The 17,224-nt window shown below is 39.8% G+C and overlaps 1 long non-coding RNA gene across 1 annotated transcript; it reads left to right on the plus strand.

The window, feature by feature from the left end:
* The first annotated feature begins 13,379 nt into the window (after window positions 1–13,379).
* Window positions 13,380–16,916, plus strand: LOC147033344 (uncharacterized). The gene is made up of 3 exons (XR_015052307.1): window positions 13,380–13,540; window positions 16,380–16,418; window positions 16,754–16,916. It is a non-coding gene; the product is annotated as an uncharacterized LOC147033344 (long non-coding RNA).
* Window positions 16,917–17,224: the final 308 nt, after the last annotated feature.

Below are 17,224 nucleotides of genomic sequence, written 5' to 3' on the forward strand. Positions count from 1 at the left end.
AATTATTTTCCTTTTTATATTTTTGATTATCATTAATTAGAAGATAATCACAGAATATACATTGTTTATAGGCTTTTGACTCTGTGTTTAATCCCCGTCTTTCACACGCAGGACAATTCTCAAATTTGTCATATGGAGAATCATGGAATTCAAGAGGCTCAAAATCGAGTAAACTATTCATATTTATAAAGTAAAACTTTACTTAAACTGAAATTCATCTTCGATATCATCTTCGATACTTTCAGAATCATCTATAATTTCATAACTATCATTTGAACACAAACTCTCGGTGCCATAACTATCGTTTGAATGCAAACTCTCGGTATCATAATCACTCTCATAATCTTCAAAATCTTCAGTTGAATATTGGCTCATTTAATTAGTAGAAAAAACATTACCATCGATATCGATATACATTTTTTCATTAACAGATTCAACTGCTACATTTTTTATATTAAAGGTAATTTTAAAATGATCCTTAACTACAATTGAACGAAATGTCATTTCACCTGATATATTAACATCCTTTATTTCATCAGGATTTATATCTTTAGGGTTGTTGAAAAAAATACAAATTTCTCCTTGCATATTACAGATGGTCTTATCTTTTCTTTCTAAAGCTTCATCCATAAGGTTTTTATTTTTTGATACCTTTTCTTGTTTCATTGCTTTTTCTAGTTTTGAATATATTGCCAGAAGGAGAGGAGAAACTTTTGTTAGAGATACCTTAATTGATGTTCTTCCAGGTATACTGAAAGCCCTTCCACTGAAGTAAATTGAAGAACTCATCATATCCACCATAATTGTTTTTATCCAATAGTTGTTATATTTATCTTTGTTCAATTTTACATCCTTGACATATTTCTCAGCATCTTTAACAAATGAAGAGATTGATTGAAACTTGTCTTTTGTGTCTTGAAACATTGTATTTATTAAGTGAAAAAGTTGGAGGATAAAATGGTTTTAAGCACAGATTCACCTGTAAAATAAACGAAATTTTCATCAAGAAAATTTTAGTTTAAGCACAGATTCACCTGTAAAATAAACGAAATTTTCATCAAGAAAATTTTAGTTTAAGCACAGATTCACCTGTAAAATAAACGAAATTTTCACCAAGAAAATTTTAGTTTAAGCACAGATTCACCTGTAAAATAAACGAAATTTTCATCAAGAAAATTTTAGTTTAAGCACAGATTCACCTGTAAAATAAACGAAATTTTCATCAAGAAACTTTTAGTTTAAGCAAAGTTTTATTATATAAATATGGTGAATACAACATACTGCGATGTTTGTAATCACGAATATAAACATTATAGAAAACACCTCCGAACCAACAAACACACATTTAATCTATTTCACAAAATATCCCCTCTTGAGTTGGAAAGAAAACATTGTGATACCTGCTCAAAGGATATTTTGAAGAGTAGTTATAATAGGCATCTTCAATCACAAAAACACAAGAAAAATGAGTTTAAAGTAAAGGGAGACTATTATATGGAAAACACTGATGGGGCATTTAAAGGGCATATAAAAATAAGGATTTTTCAATTTGGAGAACCCGGTCCATCATCAATAGTTGAATCAATTGAAATAGTGAAACCTGATGTTGAAAAATTTATTAAAAAAACATTAAAAGAAATGAAAACTTTAAAGTTTTATATGGGAGTGAAAATGAATATGAAAAGACAAGATGAAGAACAAACTCCTTATATGAGGACAGATCTTCATTTTATAACATCATTTCAAGATTTTTTGAATAGTGGGGTTTATGAAGAACTATCAAGACAAGAGGAGGATGTTGATAATACAGTGGTAGGAAGTGGATTCAATATTAAAAAAATCATCTTTTTAGATGTACACATTCTAAAATCAAACCCTCTTAAAGCTTCTTCTTATATTGAATTACCAAAAGAAATAAAACGAAAGAAGGCAGTTGTTAATATTAAGAATAATGATAATAAATGTTTTCTCTGGTCTGTTCTTGCTCACTTACATCCACCAAAATGTAATTCAGAAAGAGTAAAACAATATATGAAATATGAGAATACCTTGGACATTAAAGATTTTAATTTCCCAATGCCACTAACAGATATTCCTAAATTTGAGAAAAAGAATAATCTTTCTATTAATGTATATGGATTAACGGATACAAACAAAGTTCAAATATTAAAAATTTCAAACAACTTTAAAAATGAAGAAACACACATTGATCTTTTATATTTTAGTGTTGGAAATAATTCACATTACACATACATCAATAATTTATCAAGATTAATCTCTTCTCAGGTATTCAGAACAGCAAACAAAATATATCCTTGTAAGCGATGTCTTAATTCATTTCATACAAAAGAACGATTAGAACAACATTCAAAATATTGTAGTAATCATAAATCAGCTGTAATTACAATGCCTAAACCTGGTGAAAAGATTTCTTTTGAAGATTATAATAAATCTATCATGCACCCATTTGTGATATACGCTGATTTTGAATGTATCCTTAAAAAGATAAATACTGCTTCTCCTAATCCAAAAGAACCATATACAAATAAATATCAAAAACATATTCCTTGTGGTTTCTGTTATTATATCAAATCATCTGTTGGAGAAAAGTATAATAAACTTGAACAGTATAGTGGAAAAAATGCTTCACAAGAGTTTGTAAAACGATTAGAAAAGGATTGTATAAGACTAACTAAATTAATGAAAGAAACAAATGAACCGATGAAATTAACCATAGAAGAAAAATTAGAATTTAGAAAGAACAATATCTGTCCTATTTGTGAGGAGGAAATTGAGGAGTCTAAAGTTAGGGATCATTGCCATCTTACTGGTAAATATAGAGGCCCCGCTCATTCCTGTTGTAATCTTAATTATAAATTACCTTCTTTTATTCCAGTCTTTCTTCACAACAGCGCCAACTATGATACACATCTATTTATAAATGAACTTTCAAAAACACCAGGGAATGTTTCTGCCATAACAAACACAAGTCAAAAGTATATTTCATTTACAAAAATGATATTCACAAAACCTATAACTCGTATTCGGTTTCTTGATTCTTACAAGTTTATGGGAACACCACTAGCCAACCTCGCATCAAATCTAAGCTCCACGGGCTCTTTTCCAAATCTTAATTCATTCTTTCCAAAAGAGGAAATTCTAACTAAAGAGGAAATTCAGATTAAAGAGAGAATTCAAAGTAAAGAGGAAATTCTAATTAATGAGGAAATGAATGAAGAAATTCTTACTGAAGATGAAATTCTAATTATACAGAAAATTCGAACAAAGAATGAAATTCTAACTAAAGAGGAAATTCTGATTATAGATGAAATTCTGATTAAAGAGGGAATTCTAACTAGAGAGGAAATTGAAACAAGGAATGAAATTCAAAGTAAAGAGAAAATTCTTACAAGTAAGGGAATTTATCCTTATGGTTATATGGATTCATTTATGAGATTTAAAGAAACACAACTTCCTTCAAAAGAAAGTTTCTATAATAACCTTTATGAAGAAGAGATAAGTGATAAGGAATATAAACACGCACAAGAAATTTGGAAAATATTTAAGATAAAGAACCTTGGAGAATATCATGATTTGTATCTAAAAACAGATGTTTTATTGTTAGCTGATGTGTTTGAAGCTTTTAGATCACTCTGCCATAATAAAAATTGTTATGGATTAGATCCTGCCCACTATTTCACAGCTCCTGGTTTAGCTTGGAGTGCAATGTTGAAAATGACAAAACAAGATATAGATTTAGTCAGTGATGTAGATACGCTTTTGATGATTGAGAAGTCTAAGAGAGGTGGAATATCACAAGTATGTTCAAAAAGATATGCTAAAGCAAATAATAAATATCTTCCAAATTATGAGAGTGAAAAAGATAGTAATTATTTGATGTACTTTGATGCTAATAATTTGTATGGATGGGCAATGTCTCAATCTCTGCCTTATGGTAAATTAGAGTGGGTGGAAGAAAAGGATTATGAAAAGGCTTTGATGAATATTGTTATTTCTTCTCAAGAGAAATTGAATGACAAAGAAGAAGGTTATTATTTTGAAGTTGATTTGAAGTACCCGAGTGATCTTCATAATAAGCATAAAGACCTTCCTTTTGCATGTGAGAAAGAAACCCCAAAGAAAGAATGGTTCAGTGATTATCATAAAAGTTTTAATATTAAAGGCAAATCAACAGAAAAGTTATTAACAACATTCTATGATAAAGAGGGATATGTTTTGCATCAAAGGAACTTGAGACAATATTTATCTGCTGGGTTGAGAGTGGCTAAAATTCATAGAGTTTTAAAATTTAAACAAAGTCCTTGGATGAAAAAGTATATTAAATTCAATACAGATATGAGAACAAATACAAAAGTAAAATTTGAAGGGGAATTCTATAAATTGATGAATAATGCTGTCTTTGGAAAGACAATGGAGAATGTTAGAAACAGGCAAAACATTAGATTTGCAACATCTTGGAAAGAAGCTTCTAGATTGATAAATAAACCAAGTTTTGAGAGAGAAGAGGTTTTTTCAGAGAACTTTTCTGCTATTCATATGAAAAAGGAAAGTATTGTCATGGATAAACCAATTTATATTGGAACAGCAGTTCTTGATTTATCAAAGATATTGATGTATGATTATTTGTATAATGATTTAAAGAAAGAGTATGGTGAAAATGCTTCATTGTTGTATATGGACACCGATAGTTTTATTCTAGATATAAAAACTGACGATGTTTATAAGGATATGAAGAAAAACATTGGAGTATATGATACAAGTAATTTTAGTAAGAAGAGTGAGTTATTTTCACCAAAGAATGAAAAGGTTATTGGCAAGTTTAAGGATGAGTTGGGTGGAAAAGTAATGAGTGAGTTTATTGGATTGAGAGCAAAGGCATATGCTTATAAGTATGGTGATCAGATTGATAAAAGGTTAAAGGGAATAAAGAAATATGTAATAAAGAAATCAATAACTTTTAGAAATTATTATAATTGTTTGATGAATAAGAAAGAAGAATATAGGAAAATGAATACAATAAGAAGTTATAAACATAAGATATATAGTGAAGAAGTAAATAAAAAGGCATTAGGAGCCTTTGATGATAAGAGATTTATTTTAGATAATGGAATAGATTGTGTTCCATATGGATATTGTATGATAGAGTGTATAAAATAGATTGTGTTCCATATGGACACAAGTTTTAACGATGGGAAGATGGGTTAGGGTTTTTAAGGGCTACCGCCGCGTTTTTCACAATATATAAATGGTCGAACCAAGTATTAGTCAAACTAAAGAGTGGAGAAAATCTCAGTCTTGGTATATAAATGGAAAACATAATGAATGTGAAAAATATCAAATAAGTCTTATTGAAAAAATATCTAAAACAAAGGTAAATAAAACAAATATGCGAATCAATTTAAAAACCAATAAGTTAGAGGATGTAAAGAAAATAATAAATATGTTTGAATGGACTGAAAAATTTGATGGTTATCAATTGAACAATGGAAAAATAATTTACTACAATATCAAAATGATATGCAACTCAGGAGGTGGTCAGATGAGATCATTAAGAGAAGTTTATCATTTCGTAATGGCACAAAAGGGGTATCTTAAAAAATATAAAGATTCAAATGTTTTGTTTTTCAATATTTTAGATGGGGATTATTGTGCAAAGAAAATTAAACTATTGAAGGAATTTGAGAATGAACAAATGTTTATAGGTTCAATGAGTGAGCTAAACAATATGCATTGGTTATTTGATAAAGAGTGCCCCGAGGCTTAGACGTTTCAGATATTTCTTTCGAATCACCTTTAACAAATCTTTATCTTGTTGTATGGGTTATTTGATAGTGTCCCGGGGCTTAGGCGTTTCAGATATTTCTTTAGAATCACCTTTAACAAATCTTTATCTTGTTGTATGGGCTATTTGAATAGAGAGCCCCTAGGTTAAAAGGGGAAATAAAAAAATGACCGTTTTTACAGCCATTTTTCCCTGCTGTGCAGGGGTTTGGCTTTTTCTTGAGGCAATGTTTTATGGCCGGATGCCCTTCCTGACGCCAACCCTGGTCGCCTCTTACGACACACAGAGATATGGTACACCTATTCTAACCGGGGCATACACCGGGACCAGTACACTGGCACTCATTTCGCCGACCTCGGAAGGGTGGCAGGCTGAGTCAACCCCCTGGTGTTAATTCAGCAGCCAACAGGATTTGAACTCAGGACCCTGGGATCCCAAGCCGCCACCCTAACCACTAAGCCAACACCAGGCTCCAGGTTAAAAGGGGAGACAAATAAATATACCTTGGGCTAAAAAGGGGATTTATTTTTTTAGGGGAAAAAAAAAGAAAAATTTCATGGCTGAAAATCCCCCATTCATTTACATGGGGAAAAGTGAGCCAGAACCAGTATTCTTACCCTACTCAAAGGATTATTAACCTCCCCCATTGAGGATCGGAGGTTAGTTTTCACCCCTTTCTGTTTGTTTGTTTGTTTGTGAACAGTATTACGGAAAAACTCTCCTCGACGGATTTCGACGAAACTTGGTGGCGGGATTAGGTACGGTCCTTGGATCATGCCATTAGATTTTTGACTTGGTCCAAAATCCAATATGGCCGCTATGGCGGCCATTTTGAAAAAATATTTGAATTTCTTTTTTGCATTTCTGCATGCTTTAAGTGATTTTCACCCCCCCCCCCCAAAAAAAAAAATTGTTAGAGAAAAAAAAATGTTTTGTCCAACTTTTTTTTTCAATAAAATTTCGATTTTTTTTTTGCATTTCTACATGTTATAAGTGATTTCCAACAAAAAAACATGCCAAAATTATAATTGCGGCTGATTTTGGAACTTCAGGTGGATATACCCACGTAAATCAATTTCTGTCTCAAGGAATCTAGTTATGACGAATGAATTGAGTATGTAAAAGTTAAAAGTAAAAGGGAAAGTTGCAAACTATAACTCTGTGAGCACTGTTGACGTCAAATTGAACGAATAGGATATCAGGTTCACTTGAGTGACCTAGCATTATTGGCGGCGGAGGTTTTGCACTCTACCGAGTGCTCCCCCTCTAGTTTTGTTCCATGAGTATGTTGACTGTACAAGGCTTGTGTCATGATTTAAATGGCTGAACCACATGGCAAAAAGTATGCAAATTACCTTCTCACTAAGATTGTTTATTTTCGGGTGGAAAGAACAAATAAACTTTATTTTTGTTCTTAGTAGCCACAGCAAAAATGGCGATTTATTTATCGGGGAAGGAGGAATTGAAAGGAAAGCTGATTGTGATGTGCAATGTTATGTTTTTTGTCAATGCCTTAATAACAGCAAGACTGAAACTTGAATTTTGTTTTTCTAAAAATGAAAAGAGTGTTGATGATTTTAAGAAGTCTTGGTGTCATGAGGGGATTTGCAAAGTTCATGAGAACAATTTATTGATATCCCTGTTGTTTTTTTGATTGATTTGGAATGTATTATTGAGGTTTGAGTATTTATTGTTTATACTGAATTGTTGCAAGTATTAATGTACTGATAATAAATAGTATCTTTTCACCGACTGGCACACACACACACACACACACACACACACACACACACACACGCACACACACACACACACACACACACACACACACACACACACACACACACACACACACACACACACTCACATATATATTTTTTTATTTTTTATTTTTTATTTTATTGTTTTGTAATAAAAAATATTCAAAAGTCAGTCTCTCTCTCTCTCTCTCTCTCTCTCTCTCTCTCTCTCTCTCTCTCTCTCTCTCTCTCTCTCTCTCTCTCTCTCTCTCTCTCTCTCTCTCTCTCTCTCTCTCTCTCTCTCTCTCTCTCTCTCTCTCTCTCTCTCTGTCTCGTTTATTGATTGATTTATTTTACTATTATTATTATACATAAAGATAAACATGTTTGTGTTTCTGTCCGCTTGTCTGACAAAGGTCTCAACCTGTCTCATTCTGTCCGCAGATGGACGGACCCCGAGTCTGGACCCACATTCTGCGCATTCAGCAATCATGACTTCACAGGATCTCAGGAAGGTGACTCGAACTGGGATCGAGAATCCGTGCCCCAAATATCCAGATCGGTTTAATCGTTCAAACGAACTTCTTTACTCTGACACTTTCTCCTTGGGCCGTCACTATTCGGAGGTCGATGTGAGTTTGAGTTGTTATTGCAGAATCGGAACCTCTTTAACCACTGGGGGGGAGTAAAGGGGGAGAGGATGAGTGCAAGTTGGGAGAGAATCCCAAGTCTTGGTGTTTCCGGAAATACAATAACAAATACTCAGCATGTCACAACAATCGTGCCGTAGACAATACCTGTCCGTACCGGGGGATCCAGAACGGTTTGGGTTCTTCTTGGATTGCGAGGTGGGTGAGTTGAGGTATTTTGGGGACTCTCAGCTTCTGCACGTGTTCAAGAGGAACTTTATGGACCCCATTAAACACCCTATTGGAGTTTATGATGTTGATGGGTCCGTTCGGTTCTGCTCGTTTTGATGCTTTTGTTCATTCCATTATGTTTGTGACAAAACTTTATTCAACAGGATGTACAAAGTGAAGGTTATTTTGGATTAAAAACAAGAAAATCCTTGACTTGTGCATGACACAGTGCTATATTTGCAATCTGATTAATATTGATTTGAAATAAATGTTGATAAAAGGGAATGTTTTTTTTTTTTTTTTCCTTATGTTCCAAACAGACACACAGTCATCATGTAGGATTTTAAAGTTTATCCTTGAAACGATGTTCACTGATCAGACTTTGTTTCAGACTTCAGAGAACATTTGGCACCAATCACCTTCAAGGTATGAGGTTATCGTCCTCAAACCTGCTCACATGACAATCACTGATTTGTAAGCCAGACAAACAGGTACTTCTCCTCCAAGATTGATCAGTCTGTCAAAAACATCTTTTCCAGTCCTTCTTGGGGTTTTTTTTTAATGATTTTAACATGGTCCTTTCTGCTGATTTCATATTTCTCTGTTGTGTCATTGTCCTGCATCAGTGTTGAATATTGAACAACAGTGAGTTGATGTGTAAACGCAGGTGGAGGCATATCCATTGTCTCAATCACATCAAATTGTATTTTCTAGTTTTATATGAGACACATTACTTCTACTGTCCAATGGTAAGTAAAACTCCATTTGCTTATGTTATTTGATGAATATTTAAACTGGAGAGTCAACCCTGACCTTCCATTAACTTGCCAAAAATATTAACAATAAAGAGAAAGAGGCTTCTGTACCTGCAGACAACTCTGTCAATGGTCTTGATTCAGTGGGAGATCACACTCTTGGAGGAGAGTGATGGAGACAGCTTGGTGACAATCTGGCACAGCTCTTGTCTTGAACTTGAACCATGGCATTTCAGAAGCAGCACCCATCCTTGGAAAGGTCTCCATTAGCTTGCGAATTCTGAAAGAGAAGAAGAGTCACCACTCTCCCCCCGACCACTGCAAATAAGGCTGAAGTTTCGGGAGGAGTACTTGACAAGGTTGGACCACAAATTGTCCGATTAGATCTGGCTGCCCCGCCGGGTCGGGTCAGGTGTGGGAGCATGCACCGGAGCAGCGCATCGCTGCGTCCACTTTCTGCTGCGACTCCAGGGACCTCCGTCTGGCCATCCCCCAGGCAGATGCCTGGTCCATCCCCATCTTGAGATGCCACACCACTGGAGGTGGCATCCCAGAAGCTCAATAGCATGATACACCACTTGTGACAATGATGCATCACAGCAACCAGCAGTGGAATGGGGTGAGGTTTAAATTGGAGATAGAAGGGTATGCTTATGGGGGGATATTGGCAGGACTTGTAAGGAGCTTGTGTGTGGATGGGTGATTGATTCTGGGGTTGGTAAAGCGCAGGCATGATAGGTTGAATGGCCTCCTGTGCCAAAGTTCCTTACACGTGTGCAGGGGCACTGAGAGCCAGAATGGGCCCTGGGAAAACACTTCGTATTGGGCCCCCTTCATCCAGCTTCAGATATAATATATGAAGATAAAACCTGACAATATAAAATGTAATCCTGCACTCCCAGGCCCCAGCAATGATGCAACCAGCAGCCACAGAATGCATACGAAAGGAGAAAATGAGGATCCTTCCAGTTATATTGTTGTGGGCCGGGGTTCGGTGGCGATAAACGACCACTCGGTGGAGCAGTGGAGCCGTCTCCTACCGAACACCCGGAATTTAGGTCGTAACCTTTGGATGACTCCAAAGGTCACGAGTCCCTTTGCGGACTGTGGTCGCCAATATTTCTACGCCGTGGGGTAGGGTTAATTGCCTAATTTCAATCTACCTAAATACCCACGTCGTCCAACTACCGGGGAAAACCACACCCTCGGCCGACTTTGTCCGAATGAAGTCGCTATCACCGACTCGGATCCAGCGTAACCGAGTGGGAGTTACCAAAGCCGCGCCGGACCAAATGAACAACTTACAGCACAAACGGCCTAAATAATTCACAATACGCACCTTGCGAGGCCAATGAAGGAAAGCACAGAAAACGAGCTGGTACATTTAACAGGGGTTTATTTATAAAGAATAATCGTGGAGGGGAGCACACAAAGAGCAGAGTTATCCGAATAAAAGGCAGGCAATGTACAATGAGCAAAGAAAAAGCACTTAACAATTCTACTTACAGGACGGAGCCACACACACACACACACACACACACACACACACACACACACACACACCTTGGACCTTGTGGGTCTATTTTCGCCCTTTCAGCTTGGAGGGAAGGTGATCTGAGGGCAGGGGCCCAGCTGGGTACCTGTCCCGCCTCGTGCGGTCACACTGACCCGAAGCACTGGTGGGACTCGAACCCACGACCCGAAGTCCACGGCCCACGAACGAGACCGCTCAACCACGACCACCACTGTCTCAGACCGCTCCAACCACCACACACGACCGTCTGCTACAATGACAGACTGCTCAGAATCGCCACGATCCGCCTGTCTGCCGTCCTCTCGTCTCCCACAACCACGCTGCCATCCTCAGGATCACCCGGTCTGCCGAAAACTGCCCCTCACAACCATTCTACTCCTCTTTTTAGTGAGAGGGGTCTCTTCTCCTCCCACTCGAACCCTGATTGGATGAGGGTCTGTTGGATGACTCGTGGTCACCTCCTGATTGGCTGGGGCGTGCGTGTCGTGCTCGCCCTTCGCTCATTGGCTGGAGGAAACTGTCCATGCCCTTCCTTGGAGCAGAGCCTCAACTCGAAGCGACGGAGGCTCCGCCCGCGCCCTCAGCCAAAAGCATGTGGGCAATGGCGACCGGTGGAGTGAGGTGACGGTCCGTTGTTGTAGTGGACGTAGTCGTAGTAGTTGTAAAAGTTGTAATAAACCTGACTATACAATAATTCGTAGCGCACACATGCAATTCCCATGAGACAAACCGTGAGATTCTAACTGCAAACACACACTTATCGAAATAACTAAGCTTCGGGACTCTGGCTGTTTGTGTGCACACGGTTTCCAAATCCGTAACAATAGATACATATATGAAGGAATGATCAGTGAAGTGGAGAGTGATTGTTTATTAATATAATATTCATCAAGGACTGGGCCAATTTCACCGTTCGACATTTTGAAACTGAAGATGTTTGTGTGAAATTTGTGACCCTGTCGATCAGAAGAAAGTTCTTTCGGATATTCCTGATGGCCTCCTCTCTCTCACAGGTTTCTTCTTCTGTCTGGGTTGGAATTTCAGAGAACTGGTGACGTCATAGTTTACACATTGGAATTTCAGAGACTTGATGACGTCATAGTTTACACATTGGAATTTGAGGGGCTCTCAATGTTCTGTGAGAGTTCATGGCCTTGTGATTATGATCCACCATCTCTCTGAACTTCACTTTCAATTCCACGAAGAAATTGTTCTTTTATATCATCAATAGCGGGACCACCTCGAGATTCCTCACAAATTGTTTCCCTCACTTGTGGAACACGAGGTCTCCTGTCACTGGAACGAGAGATACTGCTCTTAATTACACCGACATGGAACATAGTACGAGAGCCTTTCTGTGTTTCTTTTTCCCGCCGCTCCTTCTCATGGCTTTACTGAGCACCGGACCTGTGTTGGTAAAAAACAGACATGGCTTACTTGTTACAAGTTACCATCAGTACACACTGTACAGTGCAGTGTACAGTAGGTACTGTATTTGGATTGGTGAATCAATTCCTCTGACGTCACATTATATTCCACTGTCATTGGTTGGAACTTGGAAGTGCCGTCGTCCACGGATCACCAAAGATCTTTGCTCATGGGTGAAACTCTTCCACATGAACACAGAAATACCCTTTTTATTTTAAATAACAACAAATATGGAGGTTTTCGTATTTTCGTCGTCAGAAGCTCAAACCGTGGGAAATTGGGGTGATATTCCCTTGATTTCTGGACTTCCATTTCAAAAATCCTCCATTGGCTCCGCCCCCACGCCCCGTCTCGCCCCGCCCCCACACCCCGTCTCGCCCCGCCCCAACACCCCGTCTCGCCCCGCCTCCACACCCCGTCTCGCCCCGCCCCAACACCCCGTCTCGCCCCGCCTCCACACCCCGCCTCGCCCCGCCCCCACACCCCGTCTCGCCCCGCCTCCACACCCCGCCTCGCCCCGCCCCCACACCCCGTCTCGCCCCGCCCCCACGCCCCGTCTCGCCCCGCCCCCACGCCCCGTCTCGCCCCGCCCCCACACCCCGTCTCGCCCCGCCCCCACGCCCCGTCTCGCCCCGCCCCAACACCCCGTCTCGCCCCGCCTCCACACCCCGCCTCGCCCCGCCCCCACAACCCGTCTCGCCCCGCCTCCACACCCCGCCTCGCCCCGCCCCCACACCCCGTCTCGCCCCGCCCCCACACCCCGTCTCGCCCCGCCCCCACGCCCCGTCTCGCCCCGCCCCCACACCCCGTCTCGCCCCGCCCCCACACCCGGCCTCGCCCCGCCCCCACAAGGATTATTTAATTTTTAACGGCCCATTATGACGAACAATGAAGGGGCGTTCCCATTCGTCACCAGGGAATGAGGTTCATTGTTCGTCATTATTTCTCTCTCTTGTGGAGACGATCAAAACGGTTCTCTCAGTGTTTTCGCTTCTGGTGTCTAACAGCTTGGTTTCACCATGAGACGAATTGAGGTTTTACCTCAGGAGAATAGAAGTCATCAATCTCCATTTTACGAGAACGATCCGGACAATCATGAGATGAACGTTTGGAGGCGGGACGAGGGTTATCCCAACGAGATGCCCAAGGTGAACCAGATGTTCCATTTCCTCTTGATTCTCTTCCCCAGGTGTTCATGTTCACCTTGTGTACAACCCCCAGGTTCATCCTCCACACGGACACAATTTAAAATATTATTTTTATATTTTATTGTTTCCTTCCCTCTTATAGAAAGTCCTCTCGGAGTGGAATGAGGTTTCTATGTTTTCTTACAGGTTCCGAACCTGGAAATTCTCCACAAACTTGGGACTGGAGCCTTTGGGACGGTATATAAAGGCACACACCTGGAATCTGGGACTCAGGTAAGAATGTGAGCGGTTTGTTCGCTTTCACTCATTCATTCGTTCCTCGGTGTAATTCATTCGTTCCTCGGTGTAATTCATTCATTCGTTCCTCGGTGTAATTCATTCATTCGTTTCTCGGTGTAATTCATTCATTCGTTCCTCGGTGTAACTCATTCGTTCCTCGGTGTAATTCATTCCAAGGACTGACAGGACATGACGTCGAGGAGTCGTCAACCAAGCAAAGTCTCTCAGAGTCTCGACGTTTATTGGTGTAAATTCACATGTAAAGGTCAAATGAACAGAACAAACATTGAATTGTAAATATTCGGATATTTATTGATGAAACAGATTTACAAATGATCACGTGTTGTAATTTTGTTGAGTTTTGATTGTCCAAGATATCTTTCAATCAGTCAATCTACGTCACAATGGAATGAGCAAAGCTGAACAACCACGGTGTGTTCAGTTCCCAAGCAGCTTGCTCGCGCTTGCCAAGCCTGCCGTTCCATGTGGACGGTTTTGAGTGGAGTGCTTTCTTGAGTGCTTCAACGTCCGTCCACAGAATGAGAAAATCAAGTTTGGTTTAATAAAGAAATCCGTCTCCACTTAACACTTAATCGTTTTTTCCTGAATAAATATCTTGAAACGGATATTTTAACGTTTGTTTTGATGTGTTTGTATTCTTAGTCCATGGGCCCGGGGCAGAAATTCCACTTGTTGGTACTATCTCAGGAAACCAATCCCAGTTATGATTTTTGAATTGGTGTATAGATTTATATATATCATATTTTGATGTGATAACCATTGCAGACTGGCAGCTTATTGGTAGTTATCATCTCTGGAATGTACCCACCCTCCGCATCATGAAAGCGAAAAGGCAAACTCAGAAACATTCACTAATGATGCAATTGGTGTTTCCACATGGGGCGAGAATGAACTGCAAACCACAAATACATGTCTGAAATGCTTTATTTATACCATCCGAATAATCCTTTCTGTCATTCCTGAAGGCAGAATTTGTTTTATGGCAGAAAGGGGTGAACAATAGGGCCGATCAAAATGTTGCTGATTAGTGATTTGCAGTGCATTTTAATTTATAATATTGTCACACAAGTTCCCTGGGTAGTGATACTGAACCGCAGTAGACCACAACATGCACATGTTGAATGAGGAAAACATTTATGAACATTTTACAAGTTTTTCCCACAGTTAAAGGAATTGCCCTTCCCCTACCCGAGTTCCAACAAGCGTCCAAAATGTGAAATTTACGGATAACCCAAATTTCACCACGTTATTGTGGCATGTTTATGTACTATGTTTTACTCTTGTATATTTGTAGCCATGAATGTCCTTGTGATTATGCCAAAACATTCACACCATGGATCAGTAGTCTCGTCTTCATCACTGTTATCAGCATCAGAATCCTCGAGGTCTACAACCTCTTCCTCGACATCAGCGGGCTGGTTCCTGCAGGTTTGCAACTTGCACATGTCAGTGCACTTCAGGCTATTGGCAAGGCATGTGCAGTCTGGGAGTTTGCACGACCGTCCACACTTGCAGGAAAGCAGTTGCAACACGGCATCCGGTGCTGGAGAACCATGCATCCACTCGATGGCCAGGTTCCCATCATCTTCAGTGGTCCATCCAAAACCCTTGGGACTTGGAACATAGGGTTGGCATTGCAGACAGCGCCTCCAAATAGCAGCCTGATACTTTGCACGGAGGACGTACATGAAGAGGCAGTCTTCACATGGTGGAAGCTGACTGGACTTTATCTCTCCCCGTCTGGCACAGAAGAGTTGACATCGGAGTTCATTGACTTTCATGGTGTTGGTAGACGGCACGTACCTGTGGCAGGTGACCTCTTGCAGCTTCTGAAAGAGCTCGGTGGAGACTTCCCATGAATGACCGAGCTGATGGAAGGCCTCTTGTTCGGTCTTATCCGACTTAATTTGCTTCAGGGTGCCCATCTTTCCCCGGCCTGCAGAGGCACTGACTGTATCACAACCGGAGAACACGTGCAGTCCAACCAGGGCATCACAGACACTGTGTCCCATCGATCTAGCAAGCTTGTCAATGTCTAGGAACCGTGTGCGGGTTTGCGTACAACACTTCTGAGACACGGGCCATGGGATGTCCTTATTGAAGGCAAGACACAGCACGAGGACACCTGTATCTTCGGCAGTGATCACCACAGCCTTGTACACAGACTGCTGCATGCAGAAGCATTCGGGTGTCGGCTTCCTCCTGCGTGCACTTCAGCTCTGCCACTTCCTCCCAGTGGTCCTTGGTTTTTTTTTGGTTTTTTTTTATTGTCCCCCAAAACGTCAATATCTCAGAATGGTAAAATGGGAAAAATGCAAAATACATACACTAAGCTGCTCTTCTGGAACGGTTATCACATATTGAAATAATCATGTAGTCCCTACCAATAACTGAGTAGCCCTAAAGTTTGGTTTCCTCAGTTGGTACCGATATATGCCTGGGCCCATGGACTATGGTTACCACAATCATAACAGAGAAGTTTTTCATAAAATTCCACGACACTCGTCTCAACACTCCACGGAAGCAGATTCCGAATTGATGGTGGCAAGAAAGATTACATCAACTTGAGCATGTTTGAGTGTGCAAGGATAAACTTCTTATTGATGGAACACACACTAATTGAAACTGAACACCAACAATGAAACAATGTAAGGATTACATCATCTGATCCAATTCATCGTAACATGCGGTGGACATTTACAATCATTGTATATCAATAGAGACCAACATTGTGCTCGTTTCCTGCTTTATCATGTTTTGTTGTCAGGTTATAACATGAGATTGTTCCATATGTTCGCTGTTCCTTCCCCAGGTTGCTGTGAAGTGCATGGAGAGAGATAATTGGAAAATGGTGAGTTTATGGGAATGGGGTGAATGTAGGACCATTTACATGGAACACAACCGGCCATTGGGACTATACAGGCTGTTTGTGACGTTTAAACCCACACGTAATCATGTGAGAATCTACAGAGGTAACGGAAACGGCAGCAAAATGGTGGATGTTCCTGAGTGTCCTCCATGAAAGATCATCAGTTTCGATATTTGGGATTCCTGTTCCCCGAGGCTCCTCAGCACTTCCTTCTGTAAATTTTTAACTGGTTCACTTACTTTATATGAGATGAATTAAAGTCTTGAAAAAATGATTGCTTTTTATTGACAAGTTTAATCCATTTTTTTGTTTTTCAGCTCTCTGATGAAGGGAGAATGTTACTGCAGGTTGATCATCCAAACATTGGTGAGTGTGTGCATTGCACCCTTTCCTTGAGCTTTTACATCGATTTTGGTGATGGCTCTGACTCTTGCAGTTTGTTCTCATTGTTTCTTAACACAGCACAGGTATTGCTGAGTCGTCGAGACTGGAAACCCAATGAATGACAGAGCAAATGTTCACACAGTTTGAGGAACCATTGACCCACAATCTATCATAATAAATGTCAGTGTGTGTCCGTAAGTTCGTCAACCCGTCTCCTCCATAATTCCAAAACCATGAAACCTTGCGGCCCCAAACTTTGCATGCACACGAAGGGATCTCGGAGGGAGTACATTAATGAAAATTGGGTGTTTGGGTTAATTTAAACACCCCTTTGAAGATAATTTATGAGGTAAACACTGAATATCACAACAAAATAAGCCTTACAAAAATAGTGGTGCGCCATC

This window comes from Eptatretus burgeri, chromosome 2 (genome assembly GCF_056783735.1).
Source record: "Eptatretus burgeri isolate ZD-2024b chromosome 2, Ebu_testis_v1, whole genome shotgun sequence".
NCBI classification, from domain to species: domain Eukaryota; kingdom Metazoa; phylum Chordata; class Myxini; order Myxiniformes; family Myxinidae; genus Eptatretus; species Eptatretus burgeri.